This window comes from Protopterus annectens, chromosome 4.part0 (assembly GCF_019279795.1).
Source record: "Protopterus annectens isolate FY-2018-M chromosome 4.part0, PAN1.0, whole genome shotgun sequence".
NCBI lineage: Eukaryota > Metazoa > Chordata > Ceratodontiformes > Protopteridae > Protopterus > Protopterus annectens.
In genome coordinates this window covers 380,787,522-380,801,914 of record NC_056733.1, presented here as the reverse complement: position 1 = coordinate 380,801,914, position 14,393 = coordinate 380,787,522, and positions in this window count along the sequence as shown.

Below are 14,393 nucleotides of genomic sequence, written 5' to 3'. Positions count from 1 at the left end.
TCCTCATATGTTTTTCTATTATGATTTCTTCAATATTATGATTTCTTCAATATTCTTGTGAGTTCACTCTTCCTGGAATTGCTGATACTCAGAGACAGAATGGAATGGGAATATGTACATTTACAGTACCTTTTTCAGTTTATCCAAGTTTCTGCAATTTATGAAGTAGACTATATAACTAAGGAAAGGGCATGGAAGCTTCCTCCTGAAAAAACAGGTATTTTAGATAGTTGTGTTGTCTAGAAGTTCTGTAAATTTATTCCAAAGTTTGGTCCTGCAAGTGAGATGGTTCCTTTTTGTCTTTAACACATTAGTTGAAATGTGACTCAATGTTCTTTAGATATGAGGGCCTTCATATAAATAGTGCGTTTTTTGTGCAATGTGCAGTTTTGATTCTAGTTCTTAAGGGGAGTTGGTCTGCCCCATCACATAATGAAAGAATTAAATATCCCTGCCTTACTGTACTCCATCCTAGGAGCATACAGAAATGTATAGCCACCTCCTTCCATTTTATACACTTCAGAAGTACAGAGAGATACATTAATAAATCAGACTGTGCACACCTGACTCTAGCACATACATAATAAGATACACACTCCTGCCATTTTACATGTCTCCCAGCACATTCAGAAATGCATATATACCCTGACTCAATGCACACCCATGTTTAGCACATAGAGGAATGTCACACTTGAAAAGGAAATGTGTTAATTTCTAATTCATGCAGCTATTAAGTTCAATATAAAGACAGTCCGTCAAAGATTCTGGATGCAAAAGCATTTTTTATTAAAACAGTATCATGATACAGAATATCTCAGTATAGAGAGATTCAACCATATGCACAGTCATGGCTTCTTTCACACCTTTCTAACAAGAAAAAACTAAGTTCATACAGTGTTTAAGATTGTCAGAACTATGATAAAACATATTTACACACATCCTGAAGTCTGGAGCAAGAAAACATTGCAAAATATTTGGAAAGAAGGACAAGTTTGACAAATTGTATGTGTTTTATCTAGACATGCTTTATGTGTTTACTTTAAACAGACTTATCTCAAGAGACACTTTGTGAAAGGAACAGAATACATCAACCTTGTGATATTTACATAGCTAGAAGAAAACATCTATCATCTGCTTGTTAATGTTTTAATAGGGTCAAGTTGACCCTTATTAACAGAATTACAAGAAAGACACTGCTGCAGCTTAAACTAAAACGTTCAGAAATACAGGCAATCCACTACACTCACACACACACACACACTCTCTCTCTCTCTCTCTCTCTCTGTATATATTTTGACTACTCTATCCTATGCCAATGTCTTGTGTTGATCATGAGAGGGGTTGTCCGACATCAGTTGGCCAGAGTGTGTACCAGTAGCCCAGGGTCAGTAAGTAACAGGCAAGTTTCCTACTCTGGCTTACCTGGGATAGTGCTGTTAATCCATAGCTGGATGTAAAGCTAAGCAATCTGCTAACAATGAAGTAAGGACTGCTTCACTGAACAAAAATTCACTGACAGTACCTGGCTTGGAAGGGAAGGACATTATGGTAGGGTAGAGACTAAATAGTCTGTGTATGCAAGAACAATGCAATGAAATCATATGGCTTGTGATCAGGAGTCAACTACTCAGGAGAAGGGCCCAGTACAAATGGTGAGAGGCTTGTGAAGACAGTCAGAGATGTCATCAGGCTCAATAACAGACTTGATGTGTCGATGTGAAGTCTGGAATAAAGACGAAACAGTATTTGTGATCTCAGCCTATCATCCACAGCAGGGTTACAATGATGAGGAGTGGGCAGTTAGTAATCGCTGGACCTCCTCATTGCAGTACATTGTTCTTGGTAATGGCTAACATGAATGCTCATGCTGGGACAAACACAACAGGATTTAAGGATTGCTTTGTTTTACATAGTTGAGGCAGCAAGAGTAGGGAAAGAAAATGACTTAATGATGGCTAACAAACACATGATCCGTCAAGAGAGACAACCACAAGATTACAAAAAAGAATGGCCAGTATACACCTGAGTGTCCTTCTTCTAAGAAAGGGTTACTGGGACCAAAATCAGAAATTGCAAAGTCAGCCCTAATGAAATAGTTGCTTTTCCAGTATAAACCACTGGTGGCCACAGCTAGATACAAGCAGTGCTCAGAAAAGCCTCAAAGATCAACAAGGTTCATAGGTTTCATAGGTTCATAGGTTCATACTAGGCTATCTGCCCTAGGGCATTTATGAGCCTAGCCAGAGTGTGTTTGGCTTTCGCCACCCATTTTAAATGAATTTTGCTATGCCCTTTTTCGAGGTTAGTATACTGTGCCTTTGTCTAACAGTGACACAGAAGTGATACCCGGGGTAAACCTACGATCTCCCATCCACTCATCAAGATTCCTCTTGAAGAGAGTCAATGAGGGACTCTGCCTAACCTGGACTGAGATTTTATTCCACGGTGAAGGGAGCCTCTGGGTTATGAATCTGTCCCTCCAACATGTCCTATTTATTTCAATGCTGAGGTTCAAGTCTCTCGAGCGCGTAGCTCGATGGGATTTGGATTTTCTGAGGTGCAGCATGTCCATTAATTCCAGGTTGGACATGGCTTTATATGTCAGGCACAGATCGCCTCTGAGCAGGCGGTATGCCACTGAGTAGAGCTGGCGTTTCTTTAACCGGGCAGCATATGGCATCTGTTTGAGCCCTTTGATCCTCTTGGTGAGGTACTTTTGGGGTGTTTCCAGTTGCTGCAGGTGTCTGGTAAGGTACATCCCAAAAGGGGCATTGTACTCAATTATGGGCCTGATGAGGGATGAGTAAAGAGGAACGGTGACCTCCCCTGATCTAGATGTGAATCCCTTCATGATTAGGTGGGCTATATAAAATGTTTTTCTAACCACTTTGGCCACGTGGTTTTCAAATTAGAGATTGCTATCAACTTGGGTCCCCAGGTCCCTAATTACTTCTTCCGTACTTAATGGATTACCACCTATGTGGTAATTTGTGGGCACTTTGTTTTTGCCAAAGGGGATGACTATACACTTTTTGGGGTTTAGCTTGAGGCCATGGCTCTGGCATCAGTTGTCTGTTTCTATGAGGCCCTTTTGTAGGATGCTTGTGTCAGCTGGAGAGTCGATTATGGCGCCTAGTTTGCAGTCATCTGTGAACTTGGTCAGCCACACTCCTTCCGTGTTGGCCTGTACCTCTGAGAAATATATACCGAACAAGAGAGGTCCCAGGACTGAGCCTTGTGGGATGCCACTTGTAACTGGTTTGGAGTCTGACATGGCTCCAGCAATTCTAACCATGTGGGTTCTGTCCTTGAGCCAGTTTGCAACCCATCTGGTGACATAGGGGTTTATATTTAAGCTGGTGAGCTTATCTATAATGCCTGAGTGGGGTATTGTATCGAAGGCTTTTGCGAGGTCCAGGTAGGCTGTGTGGACCACCTTCCCCTCGTCAATGGCCTTGGTGACTGTTTTAAAGAAATCAACCAGGTTTAAGAGGCAGGATCTGCCCTTAACAAAGCCAAACTGGGTAGGATCCAGTGTCTGTAGGTCCCCAATATCTTTATTTATGAGGTCCATGATGATCCTTTTCATAGCTTTGCAGATCAAGCTAGTCAGGCTTATGGGGCGATAGTTTCCAGGATCCATTGAGGCACCACCTTTGTGGAGAGGGACCACTGTTGCTGTACGCCACTCTTTGGGTACATATCCTGTAGTAAGGCTGAGATTGAACAGTAGTTTTATGTTTGGGTTTAACTCTTCTTGGAGTTCATGTAGGAAGCAGCCTGGGACACCATCTGGTCCCACTGATGTTGTGTTTTTTGCTTTGGAGAGGGCGGCTCTTACCTGAGATTCTGAGATGTCAGGGGGCAGTACTCTGCTGGGATAGATATTTGCCCTTTTGGTGGGGGGGGGTTGCGCTGAACCTGTCAGCCAGGATGTTGGCAATGTCTGTGGGTTCGGTGTATTTTTTGTCATTTTGGACAAATTCTGAGCATATCTGGGAATTCCCACCCAGGTTCCTAACATAACTAAAGAAAGCCTTGTGATTATCCTTAGTGTCCTGTGCAATTTTTCCCTCAAAGCTGGCCTTAGACGATTTTATGAGTGCCCGTAGTTTTTTGCTAATACTGATCAGAGATGCCTTCCCTTTTTGGGATTTTGCTCTATCATGTAGTAGCTTCCTCCTTCTATTGTATAGTTTGTTTATGGCTGGGGTCCACCAGACAGGACACCTGCCTTTGGAGGATTGGGTCTTGGTTTTATTTGGGATTGCATGATCCATACATTCCTGAAGGTGTTCATAGAATGCGTTTATAAAGGATTCTGCGGTCTGGGCCATATTTTCCACAGGCCCGGGGGCTTTGAAGGATTCCACCTCGGTTTTGAGGAGTGTGAAATTTGCTTTAGAGAAGTTTTTCACTGTGGTTTTCTGGGCAGGGGGTGGGGTCGGGATGTGAATATCCAGTGAGATTAGTTTATGGTCTGATCTTACCAGTGAGGGATACACTTCTGGTCTGGAGCATAGATCCCCCATGTTGGTGATGATCAGGTCCAGTATGTTTTCCCCTCTTGTGGGAGTGGTAACAAGTTGTTCCATAGCATTTGAGTTTATAAATTCTAGGAACCTTTGGGCTAGGGTGTTGGAGCTAGAGACCAGAGACAAGGACTAGACTGAAGACCTGGAAGCTGACTGGAGCAAAAAAGAGAAGTTTAAGAAAATGCCCATGACCCTGGCATCTCTTAAAGGAGTGGAAATATGATGAGCAGAAAAGGAAAGGTAATGACTCAGAACTGCATGTGTTAAGATGGCAGAACAAATCTACAGGTGAGCCAATTGTGTAAGTAAGTGGTCATGGAATGCAGAACTCCAATAAGGTACCAAAAGAAAGAAGGATGGAAGGAAGACGTGAAACAGAGAACAGATGAGCCAGGTAAACATATACATGAATATGTAATGAATTATCATCAGTAAGTTTGTTTTCTATGCAAAACACATTGAAAATTTTCTTTGACAATAAAGAAAAACAAAAAAAAAACAAAATCAGCTAAACAAAGTAATAGCAGATATAGCCAAGAGCAGTTCATATGTGATCACCATCACTTAAAAAATAATTCATTTATGTGGGGGCTTAGCCCTCCCACCTCCCCAGTTTGGAAGCTCCACATTTACATCCACAGAACTTAAATAATGTATCTTCAAGGTTGCACAACCATAGAAAAGGGAAAAACTATTCAATCATGCTACAGTTGACCTCCTAAATTTCCCCACAAATAAAATTCCTTACCAAGACCAGCATGAGATGAATGTGTTTATTGATTAAACAAATGATAACCCTCCGCATCACAGAGACATATATAGGTACCTCCTAATTTACACCCTTCCCATCACACAGAGAAATGTATAAATATCTCATCTTAATCACATATAGAAACATATACTGTGTCATAGAGAGGATCCATCTGCTGCATATAGAGAAATGTATATAAACCTTTCGGTACATACACATCCCCCAACATATCAGAGAAACACAGTGAAGCCTCCTCCAGATTCACATCTATCCCTTGGAGTCTGGAAATATGTGTTTATCCCATTCTCATTGCAAGGTGCACCGATACCTAACAAATACAGGATATTATATTCAGCCTCTCTCTTATGCATCCAACCCTACCACACGGAAATGTGTTTATACACTGTCCTGGATCAAAGTCATCCTCAGCATACCTATGCAGTACAGACAAATCCCACTCAAGATTAAGAACCCATCTCCAAAACATAGTACAAGTAATAAATACCTATTTCTCTGTAACACACAGTGAATGAAATATGTAGGCCTCTCCCCACAACAGCCCTGCCCCCATATCACAATGAAGGAAATATGCACTACTTCTCCATATCTTTTATGTCCAGAATATAATGTTAACTTTATTTGCTGTCCTCCACAGAATGCCCCCAGTTACAATAACTCGTTTCACTAAAATGATTAGCTGTACAAGGTATAAACCTGTTCAACTGGGCACTTCATGAGAATGGATGTTGGTATTGTTTTGTATTTTATCTTTGGGGAGAGTAGGGATTCTGTGCATTAAATATTACATACATCTGGTCTATACTGGCAGTGTGAGGAAACTGGCATAGTGGAAAGGGTAGGTATGAGTGAGTACTCTGTTATGCAACACTGTTAGTAGCATGGCAGTGTCTAATGTCACACCATTCCACCCTATCCTATCCACATGGAATCTTGCCCCAACACCAGTTCAACATTTTATACAGCCACACAGCCAAATGCTCCTCCTGTGCAGCCAGATGTTAGAGTGTGCAGGTGCCACCTAGGTAGTGCTAGCTACTGGCATGCTGAGTCATGTGGTCACTCAGTCGATAGGATATTAACATACTGTCTTGAACACTATAATTGCAGACAACAGTAAACAATGTCATTGTTTTCTTCTGTCTAGAAGTGCTATGGGTCTGGTTCTCCTACCAAAAATGTCAGCATTACAAAAGCACAAATTTACCTGTAGTATGAGTAAAGGAATCATGAATCCAAAAAAACTCAAAAGCTAGATAATGTTTGTCTCAAAAACTAACTTTACAAGCTTTTGTTAAAACTGCATTTTGTCTGATTTGTTATTTTAAAAACTTATCAAGGTAGTACTAAAGCTGTGTTAGAAATTGGTATAAAAACTACTATACTAACTTTATGATGCCAAATTATAGCTTGTGAATGCAGCTATTGAATATCCATAAAGTTTATTACTTTTATTTGAGTTTCCTATCAAGAAAAATAAGGCAGTAAATACCCAGAAATTTTATGACTTCCATCTGAATTTACTATCAAGAAATATAAGGTAGTAAATAGAGTGTCATAATTGCACTCTAAAATGGGCAAAAATATAAAAATATGATTGTTACGCAACTTTACAACATCCTTGTAATGTACCTCACTAAATATAAAGAGCAAATAACATAGAGGATTATGACTAGGTCTTTGATCATAACCAGCGTATTATGTTTTCAAGGCATGGAGCTGATTGAAGACAAGCTCTAGATGTTAATCTTGACATTCAAGTTCATAATAGTAGTATCTTAACATTCATGGTCATAATACTTAGTAAGAGTTATGATCAAAGAGACCTGATCATAATTATTTGTAGTGCATGGAGGTTTATCTGTCCCATATACTATGAGTTACAACAAAAGTGTAGGAGTGTAGAGTCACAGCTTTGAAAGCTGTAAACCACTTAGTGCTGCCACACAGACATCTAACACAAAACTGGTGCTCCTCTAAGGAACTAATGGCTTTTACAATCTGTTAGGTACTCTGCTCTGCCACAATTTTTGTTTAAAAGTGTGGCAGAATTAAGTATTTAATAACTGCTGAAGTTGTTACCGTATCACCGCTGTTCTGCAGTGACTGGCACTTTTCATTGTTAAGTTTTAGCATGAGATTACAATTTTTATAGGTGCTCAACAAAAGCTTATTAAGCACCTTCCCAGTTTCTGAACATAAATGTGATGCTTCATGCACTACAAGTTTTGTTATGCATGGCTTTCAGAGCTGTTATAATTTAGTCTTGCATCAGAGCATGCACAACATCCACCATGGAGCAGCACTGGGAAATGGCATTAGTTTTTAAAGGCTGTAAAATACTTTGCACTATTGCAGAGAAAAGGCAGGGTAGAGTGTTAACAGCTTTTAAAACTGTAAGGCCATCAGAAGTATATTTAGCTTCTGTCTGCTTACTATATGGCAGAGCTGGGTGTTTTACAGATCTATACAATGAATTGCAATTCTGCACAACATAAATTAGAAAACAATCCATCAACCTGACGGGCTCTCATAAATTTACTGAATGGACAGAGTCACTAAAAACACTGTTTCGGTTGGGGAGGGGCAATCCCCTCACTGCACCAAGCTCATACCCACTGATTTAAATATACCATCTCTGAGATTACACAATAATGGGGAGAAGGGCAAATTTCCTTAGGGCATTGTCACTTTTGCATTGGTAAAACAACTATTTGTACCACCTTTTAGCAATGTAGGTAAACAGTACATTGCTATTTTCTTACACTGCTAAAGGGGGATGATATATACTGCACTGATTTAATTTATTTACCTCATACCTCTCAACCTCTTAGCTCATGAAATCTGGACAAAGCCTTACATAATGGGGGACAAAGGCTCAAAATAGGGACAGATTTTCAATATTGCTCTTATAAACTTAGAATGTAGCTAGAGTAATAGGGTTCCTGTTAAAATCCATTTTCTAAAGGATATGAAGTCTGAAACTCAAGTATATCTCATTATTTACTGATTTCATTCCTTAGTTCATCCCATTGATTTGCCAGAAAACCACAAATTTTATGAGGAACAGACTGAAATTTTGAGGCAAAAATCTGGACATTCTGCGAAAAGCTGTACAGTTGAGAGGTATGATTCACCTATATCATTACATCTAATGGAATCAATTAAAAATTCAGATCAGTAAAGTGCAGAGTGACATACAGAATGACTACTGTATTTTATGGCTTTCAAAACTGTAAAACACTTCCTGCAACTCCACTTTATTTTTCTATTAACTAGTAATATTTTGGATTAGCTCAATCTCCATGTACTACAGAGAATTATGATTAGTACTCTCTATTCATAACTAAATAGTTGTGTACTACAAAGAATGATGATTAGTACTCTCTATTCATAACTAAATAGTTATGTACTACAAAGAATTATGATTAGTACTCTCTATTCGTAACTAAATAGCTATGTTCTACAAAGAATTATGATTAGTACTTCCTGTTCGTAACTAAATAGCTATGTACTACAAAGAATTATGATTAGTACTCTCTGTTCATAACTAAATAGTTATGTTCTACAAAGAATTATGATTAGTACTCTCTGTTCATAACTAGTTATGTACTACAAAGAATTATGATTAGTACTCTCTGTTCGTAACTAAATAGTTATGTGTTTTAATCATGGATATCAAGAGTCACCTCTTGAGCTTCATTTCTCTGTACTATTAAGAATTTCTTGAAATCCATTTCTTCAAAGCATAATAAGACCTGATTATATTCCTTTGTTGTGTACACCTTACAGAGCTGTTGTCCTCTAACTTGACACTGCAGCACAAATAGCCACCCCAGAACAGCACGCTAAACCTCTCACAGCTCCAAAAACTTTAATACATTACCATACACAAAAGATATCTGTCTATCTATCTATCTATCTATCTATCTATCTATCTATCTATCTATCTATCTATCTATCTGTCAATCTATATACACACTTATGTTAGTGTGAAGTGTCTAATGGCTTAGAGCTGTTCACTAACCAAAAATACACTTAATTATTGGCCACTGCCTGTGTTGCAGGTCTCCACATCTTACACTGAAGACTGTAAAACACTCTGCACTCTTACATTTTTCTTTTTCTGTGTAACAAGTAGAGGTGGGTGAATCAGAGTCAGCTCAAGCCAAGCTCAAACCTGAGTATAAGCTCAGCTCAGGCTCGCGATCTGACAGCTTAAAGAGCCAACAACAAGCCAAGCTGTAATCACAAGGTTTTTTTTTTCTTTTTCTTTTCTTTTTAGACTAACTGCTAATTGTTGATTCAGACTAAATCTGCAGGCTGATGGTTATTTCTACAAAGTCTGGTCTGTGTCTCTGAGCACTGTGGTTGGCAGAAATTCCAACACTGGTGGTGAGCAGTACAAAAAGGAAAACATTTTAAACATTTTATGTGGGAGAAGACAATTGCAAGACATTGTGGATGGGTAGTTCTTTTATGAAAAAGGTCTGTTCCTTTGTGCTTTTTAAAGTAAGCTCCTGTGTTTCAACTGTCCTTGATTTTAGTTTGAAATATTGTGTTGTTATTCCCAAAATTGACAATTTTAAGAAAAAAAAAAAACAATCATGGGCTAGGACTTCTACATTAAGCCACATTTTGGCATTCTGCCAGCTTGTCACATCAATGGCATTAATATTTTTGACAAGTATCCTTGATTGTCCCCGATTATTTATGGATTTGCCCCCAGTTCTAGAGATAAGAGGATTGGGAGCTATGGGTAAGCCAGGTATGTAATGCTTTACTTTTGTAGGAACACAGGCCATGATTATTAGAAATGGTTATCCATTTAGGAGGCAGTTTGTGGATAAAAGCATAAGGCAGTCATAGGGTAAAGGGTAAAATTGTTATTGCTGTGGTATGATGGAGTGGTAATGTATAGTGTCTAAGAAGTACAAAGTAAAACAAATGCTGTTTTATTTTTATCTCATTTTCATTAAAACCTCAGTAGAGCATGAAAAATATTTTTATTTGGTGGGTTAAGGAGACAGATGAAGGTAGCTATGTGTTCTGGTAGTCTATGGACGGTGTATGTATCAATGAACAAGTTTAAATTTATTACTGATGCTATCCTCCATAATGCACACTGAAAGTGTCTGTCTCGCTTTGGGAGAATGCTGCTGTGTATGAGAAGAAAAGCAAAAAAAAAACCACCTTGATATGGTTGCTTAGTGTATGTTTGGGGGTGAGTATATATATCCAAGAGCAAAATACTGACATTGCTATATTATTGCAGTCATTTTTTTCACTTTAATCATTGTCAAACATCAACAACATGCACAGAAGGTGTCAACCTTTTTGGTAACAGGGTAGTCGGAGCATCTTATACATGAAAGCATAAGGTCATCACATGTTGGCAATTAAATGTGATGTATCTATTAACAGCAAGTTGAAATAGTCGGATATAACTGTGGTTCTCACATTTTTCATTCTTTTGTTAGAATGAAATTATTTTAGAAAATGGGGCTATCATTTTTGGGGGAATGCGATATATGAGAGCACAGGACAGTTATTTTTGATATGTTTTTTTTGGTGGGACAGCATCTGTCAAAGAGCAAAGTGGACATTTGTTATTAACAGTTTTATAGTCAAAGGTGGTATACCTTCTCAACAAGGAATAATCCACTGAGATATATTATGTTTATTTTGTACCCAAATAGGTCATTACGATTGCTTTCTTTTTACTGTTGGTTGCTTTAAAAGGAACTGAAATATGACTTTATTGTGATAAAGCTAAAACACTCTAGCATATCACAGGATTCTTGTTGCTGCAACTTGACATTTTATCCAGTTTTTACTTCGGGGCTGTTTGACTATTTCTTGCAAGGTTAGTGATACTACTATGCAATAAAACATCATTACAGCAAAAGGGGAAAATGTGTTTTGGCTAGCCAATACAACATTTCTTTTACTATGTTGTACTTATTATAATTTTTTGTCACAATTTTCATTATAAACAGATTTGTAGCTGAGCATAAGCTGTTAGGAAGTGTGACTGAACATATTTTCAGCAATCATTCATTTGCATGCATATTTGCAATGTCAATGTATGTTTGACTATAACTGCAGTTATTCATTTATTGATTTATTTATTAATGTATTTATTGTTTAAATTGTCTCTAGTTATTTTTAATCTAACTTCTGTCCCAGTAGTCTGCTCTGGCTTGGCTCTTATTGGGCTGAAAGGGCCAAGTCAGATCCTTGGCTCAGCTCTTACCTCGGCTGTTCTTCAAAAGTCTTGCCCACCTGTAGTACATCTGGGCAGCAAAGATCTATGTACTAGAAATAATTATGTTCAGGTATCTCCGATATTAACTATCTACTTATGCAGTCTTAAAACATCTGTCAAGACTCTCCTCTTGAACTTCAATTCAATCCAATCCTGAGGTGAATTTCTTTTCATCCATTCTTCAAACACATAACAAGTTGTTATGAACAGAGACTCAGCTGTAATACTGTATGTCTATGCTTTGAGCCTGTTATACACATAAATATTATTTATTATACATCTCTCTTTTCATATTCTGTAAATTAACAGCATATCTTTTCCTAATGATTTTGCATTATACTCACATGCTGGATATGTGGTACAGTTTTAAGAATATTTAAAAATATGAAGTGTAGTTTCAGCATCTTAAGATTAGACAAGAAACAACATTCTAGACAGCATATACATATAGTACTTCCATTTCACAGTACTGGAAAGTAAATGGCATAGCACGGGGAAGTGAATGACTTTGCTCTGTGGGATCTAATTTATCTTGAAAGAAAATTGTCTTAGGCAAACTTACGTGACTAAGATACAGTTGTCTATGTTCTGCATATGAATTTTATGATTATTGCACAACAATTTTTGTCTGTGTACATGTGCATAAATGTGAGTGTGTGTATGTGTGTGTGTGTGTGTGTGTGTGTGTGTTTGTGTGTGCATGTGCACATATTGTTTGTATGTCGGTATGTGTGTGTTATTTGGTGCAATATGGAATTCAGTTAATGCCATTAATTTTATGTTTTTTTTTCTTTCTGTAGGTCCCCCCCCCCCCCCCTTTTTGCATACCTCTCATTTTTGGTGTATACTTCTTTTGCAAAAAAAAATTATATCAAGTTCTGATACTTAAATTCTCCAGAAAGGGCTAGACAAAGCAAATACTTAGTTTGTTAATCAGCATCTTACCCTCAGAGGTAAGAAATGCAGTAGAATTTGTGTTTAGTAAATCTAGCATTACTTCTGCTTGCCATACAGATAATGTTCCACTTAAATCTGACCCAGTCATCAGGGGCTAAGGTACCACTGTTGATAAAAAAACTTTCCTTTGATGACCGCATTTTGTGATAGTTAGAAAATCCTTGTACCTTGCATGACACATCCTTTTAGTTATCTGTCAAAGGTATGAAGAAGTTATAGGTCTTTTTACTCCTCCCTTATTAGGCCCATCATTGAATGCAATGCACCTTTTGCACATATATCACTAAAAAACTAAACCAATTCAACAGACCTTAGTGCTTTCCTTACCAAAAATACCTTAGTTCTCAGTGCCCTTAGCTTCTGCGATAGATTAAAAGCCCACTTCCTCTTCAAAGTGTCATATAGAGCCCTGAGAGGTGGTCTCTACTTAGACTCCTGTGCTGTAGTGACCAGTACTGTTTGAACTCTTTCACCTTAAAAGAACCAGAAGACCTAAACCTATACTACAATAGCGATTTTTTTTCTAAGATGGCCACCAACTAGATAGCACACACTTCAGCTTGCTCCAACTTCTAACTACAAATCTAATCTTATCTAATGCTACTGCTGCAGCAAAAATCAACAAAAAAGCATCTCGTGTGAAATTAAAACTAATATCTTATCTGAGGGAAGCTTATTTTTAACCTCTGAGTGTAAAAATAAGAAATACATACCTTGGATCCCTGAGATGACTAAAGAGTGATTCCTGTACATGTGCTGGGGCCTGTAATTAGCAAGTAGCAGCTGTAAAGAAGGAAAGAAGCAAACTTTCACACAACAAAGAAAAATGGATCAAATGGAAACACACACATCTAAGACAAGATTATCTCAAATTGCTTCTCCTGAAAAAGAAACTATCACTAAGAGGCAGAAAACTACCAAATCACAATCTGAAGCTGCAAAGTATCAAATGAAACCTAAAAGAGATCAATCTTTTGACATGGAGGAACTAAAAGCAGCCTTGATGCCTCTGCAAACAGAAATACAATTTTTCTCTTCAAAACTTATGGCGTTTGGCAACAACTTAGATCAAACAATAATTAGACTGGATAAAAATGAGGCTAGGATACTGAGTAATGAGACAAAGATGGAAGAAATACAGAAAGCTGCTTCCATCACTAAAAACTCAGTTAAAGAAATGCTCACTATCACCATATCTGTTCAATATATGCATAGAACCTCTACTTCTTAAAATATCACAAAGAACTTATCACCATCTCATGCATATTTCAAAAATCCTAATAAAGTACATAGCTTTTGCTGATGATTTAAACATCTATTTTGAATTCTCAAATACAGATTTGAATAAGATATTAAACTCAATTGAAAAATTCTCAAAAATATCCAATTATGCCATTAACCAAAAAAAAATCTGTGATATTCCCTCTGAATACTCTAGGACATAAAGAATTCTATTTCCCTGAAACTGAAATAAAAGTCAATTATAATCTTAAATATCTGTGTATCATGTTCACTCACCCTCAATCTGTTTAGGGGTCACCACAGCAGAACTCCAGTCCACTAATGATTGGCAGTAGATTTTTTTTATGGTGTCAAGTTGCCAGCCCGATGCCCAACCTTCAGCGAAGGCACGCCATTCACACATGTCTTTCGGAGGCCACTCGACCATGGTGAGGACATGCAGACTCCACACAGAAGGCACTCCAGCCAAGAATCGAACATGAGAACCTCTTGCTGTGAGGCAACAATGCTACCGCTGTACCACTGTGGATATATCACCCCCAGTCTGATATGACTAAAAACAATTTGCTCAAAACCTGGACTACTATCACCGAGGACAGTAAGAGATGGTTAAATCTCAGTC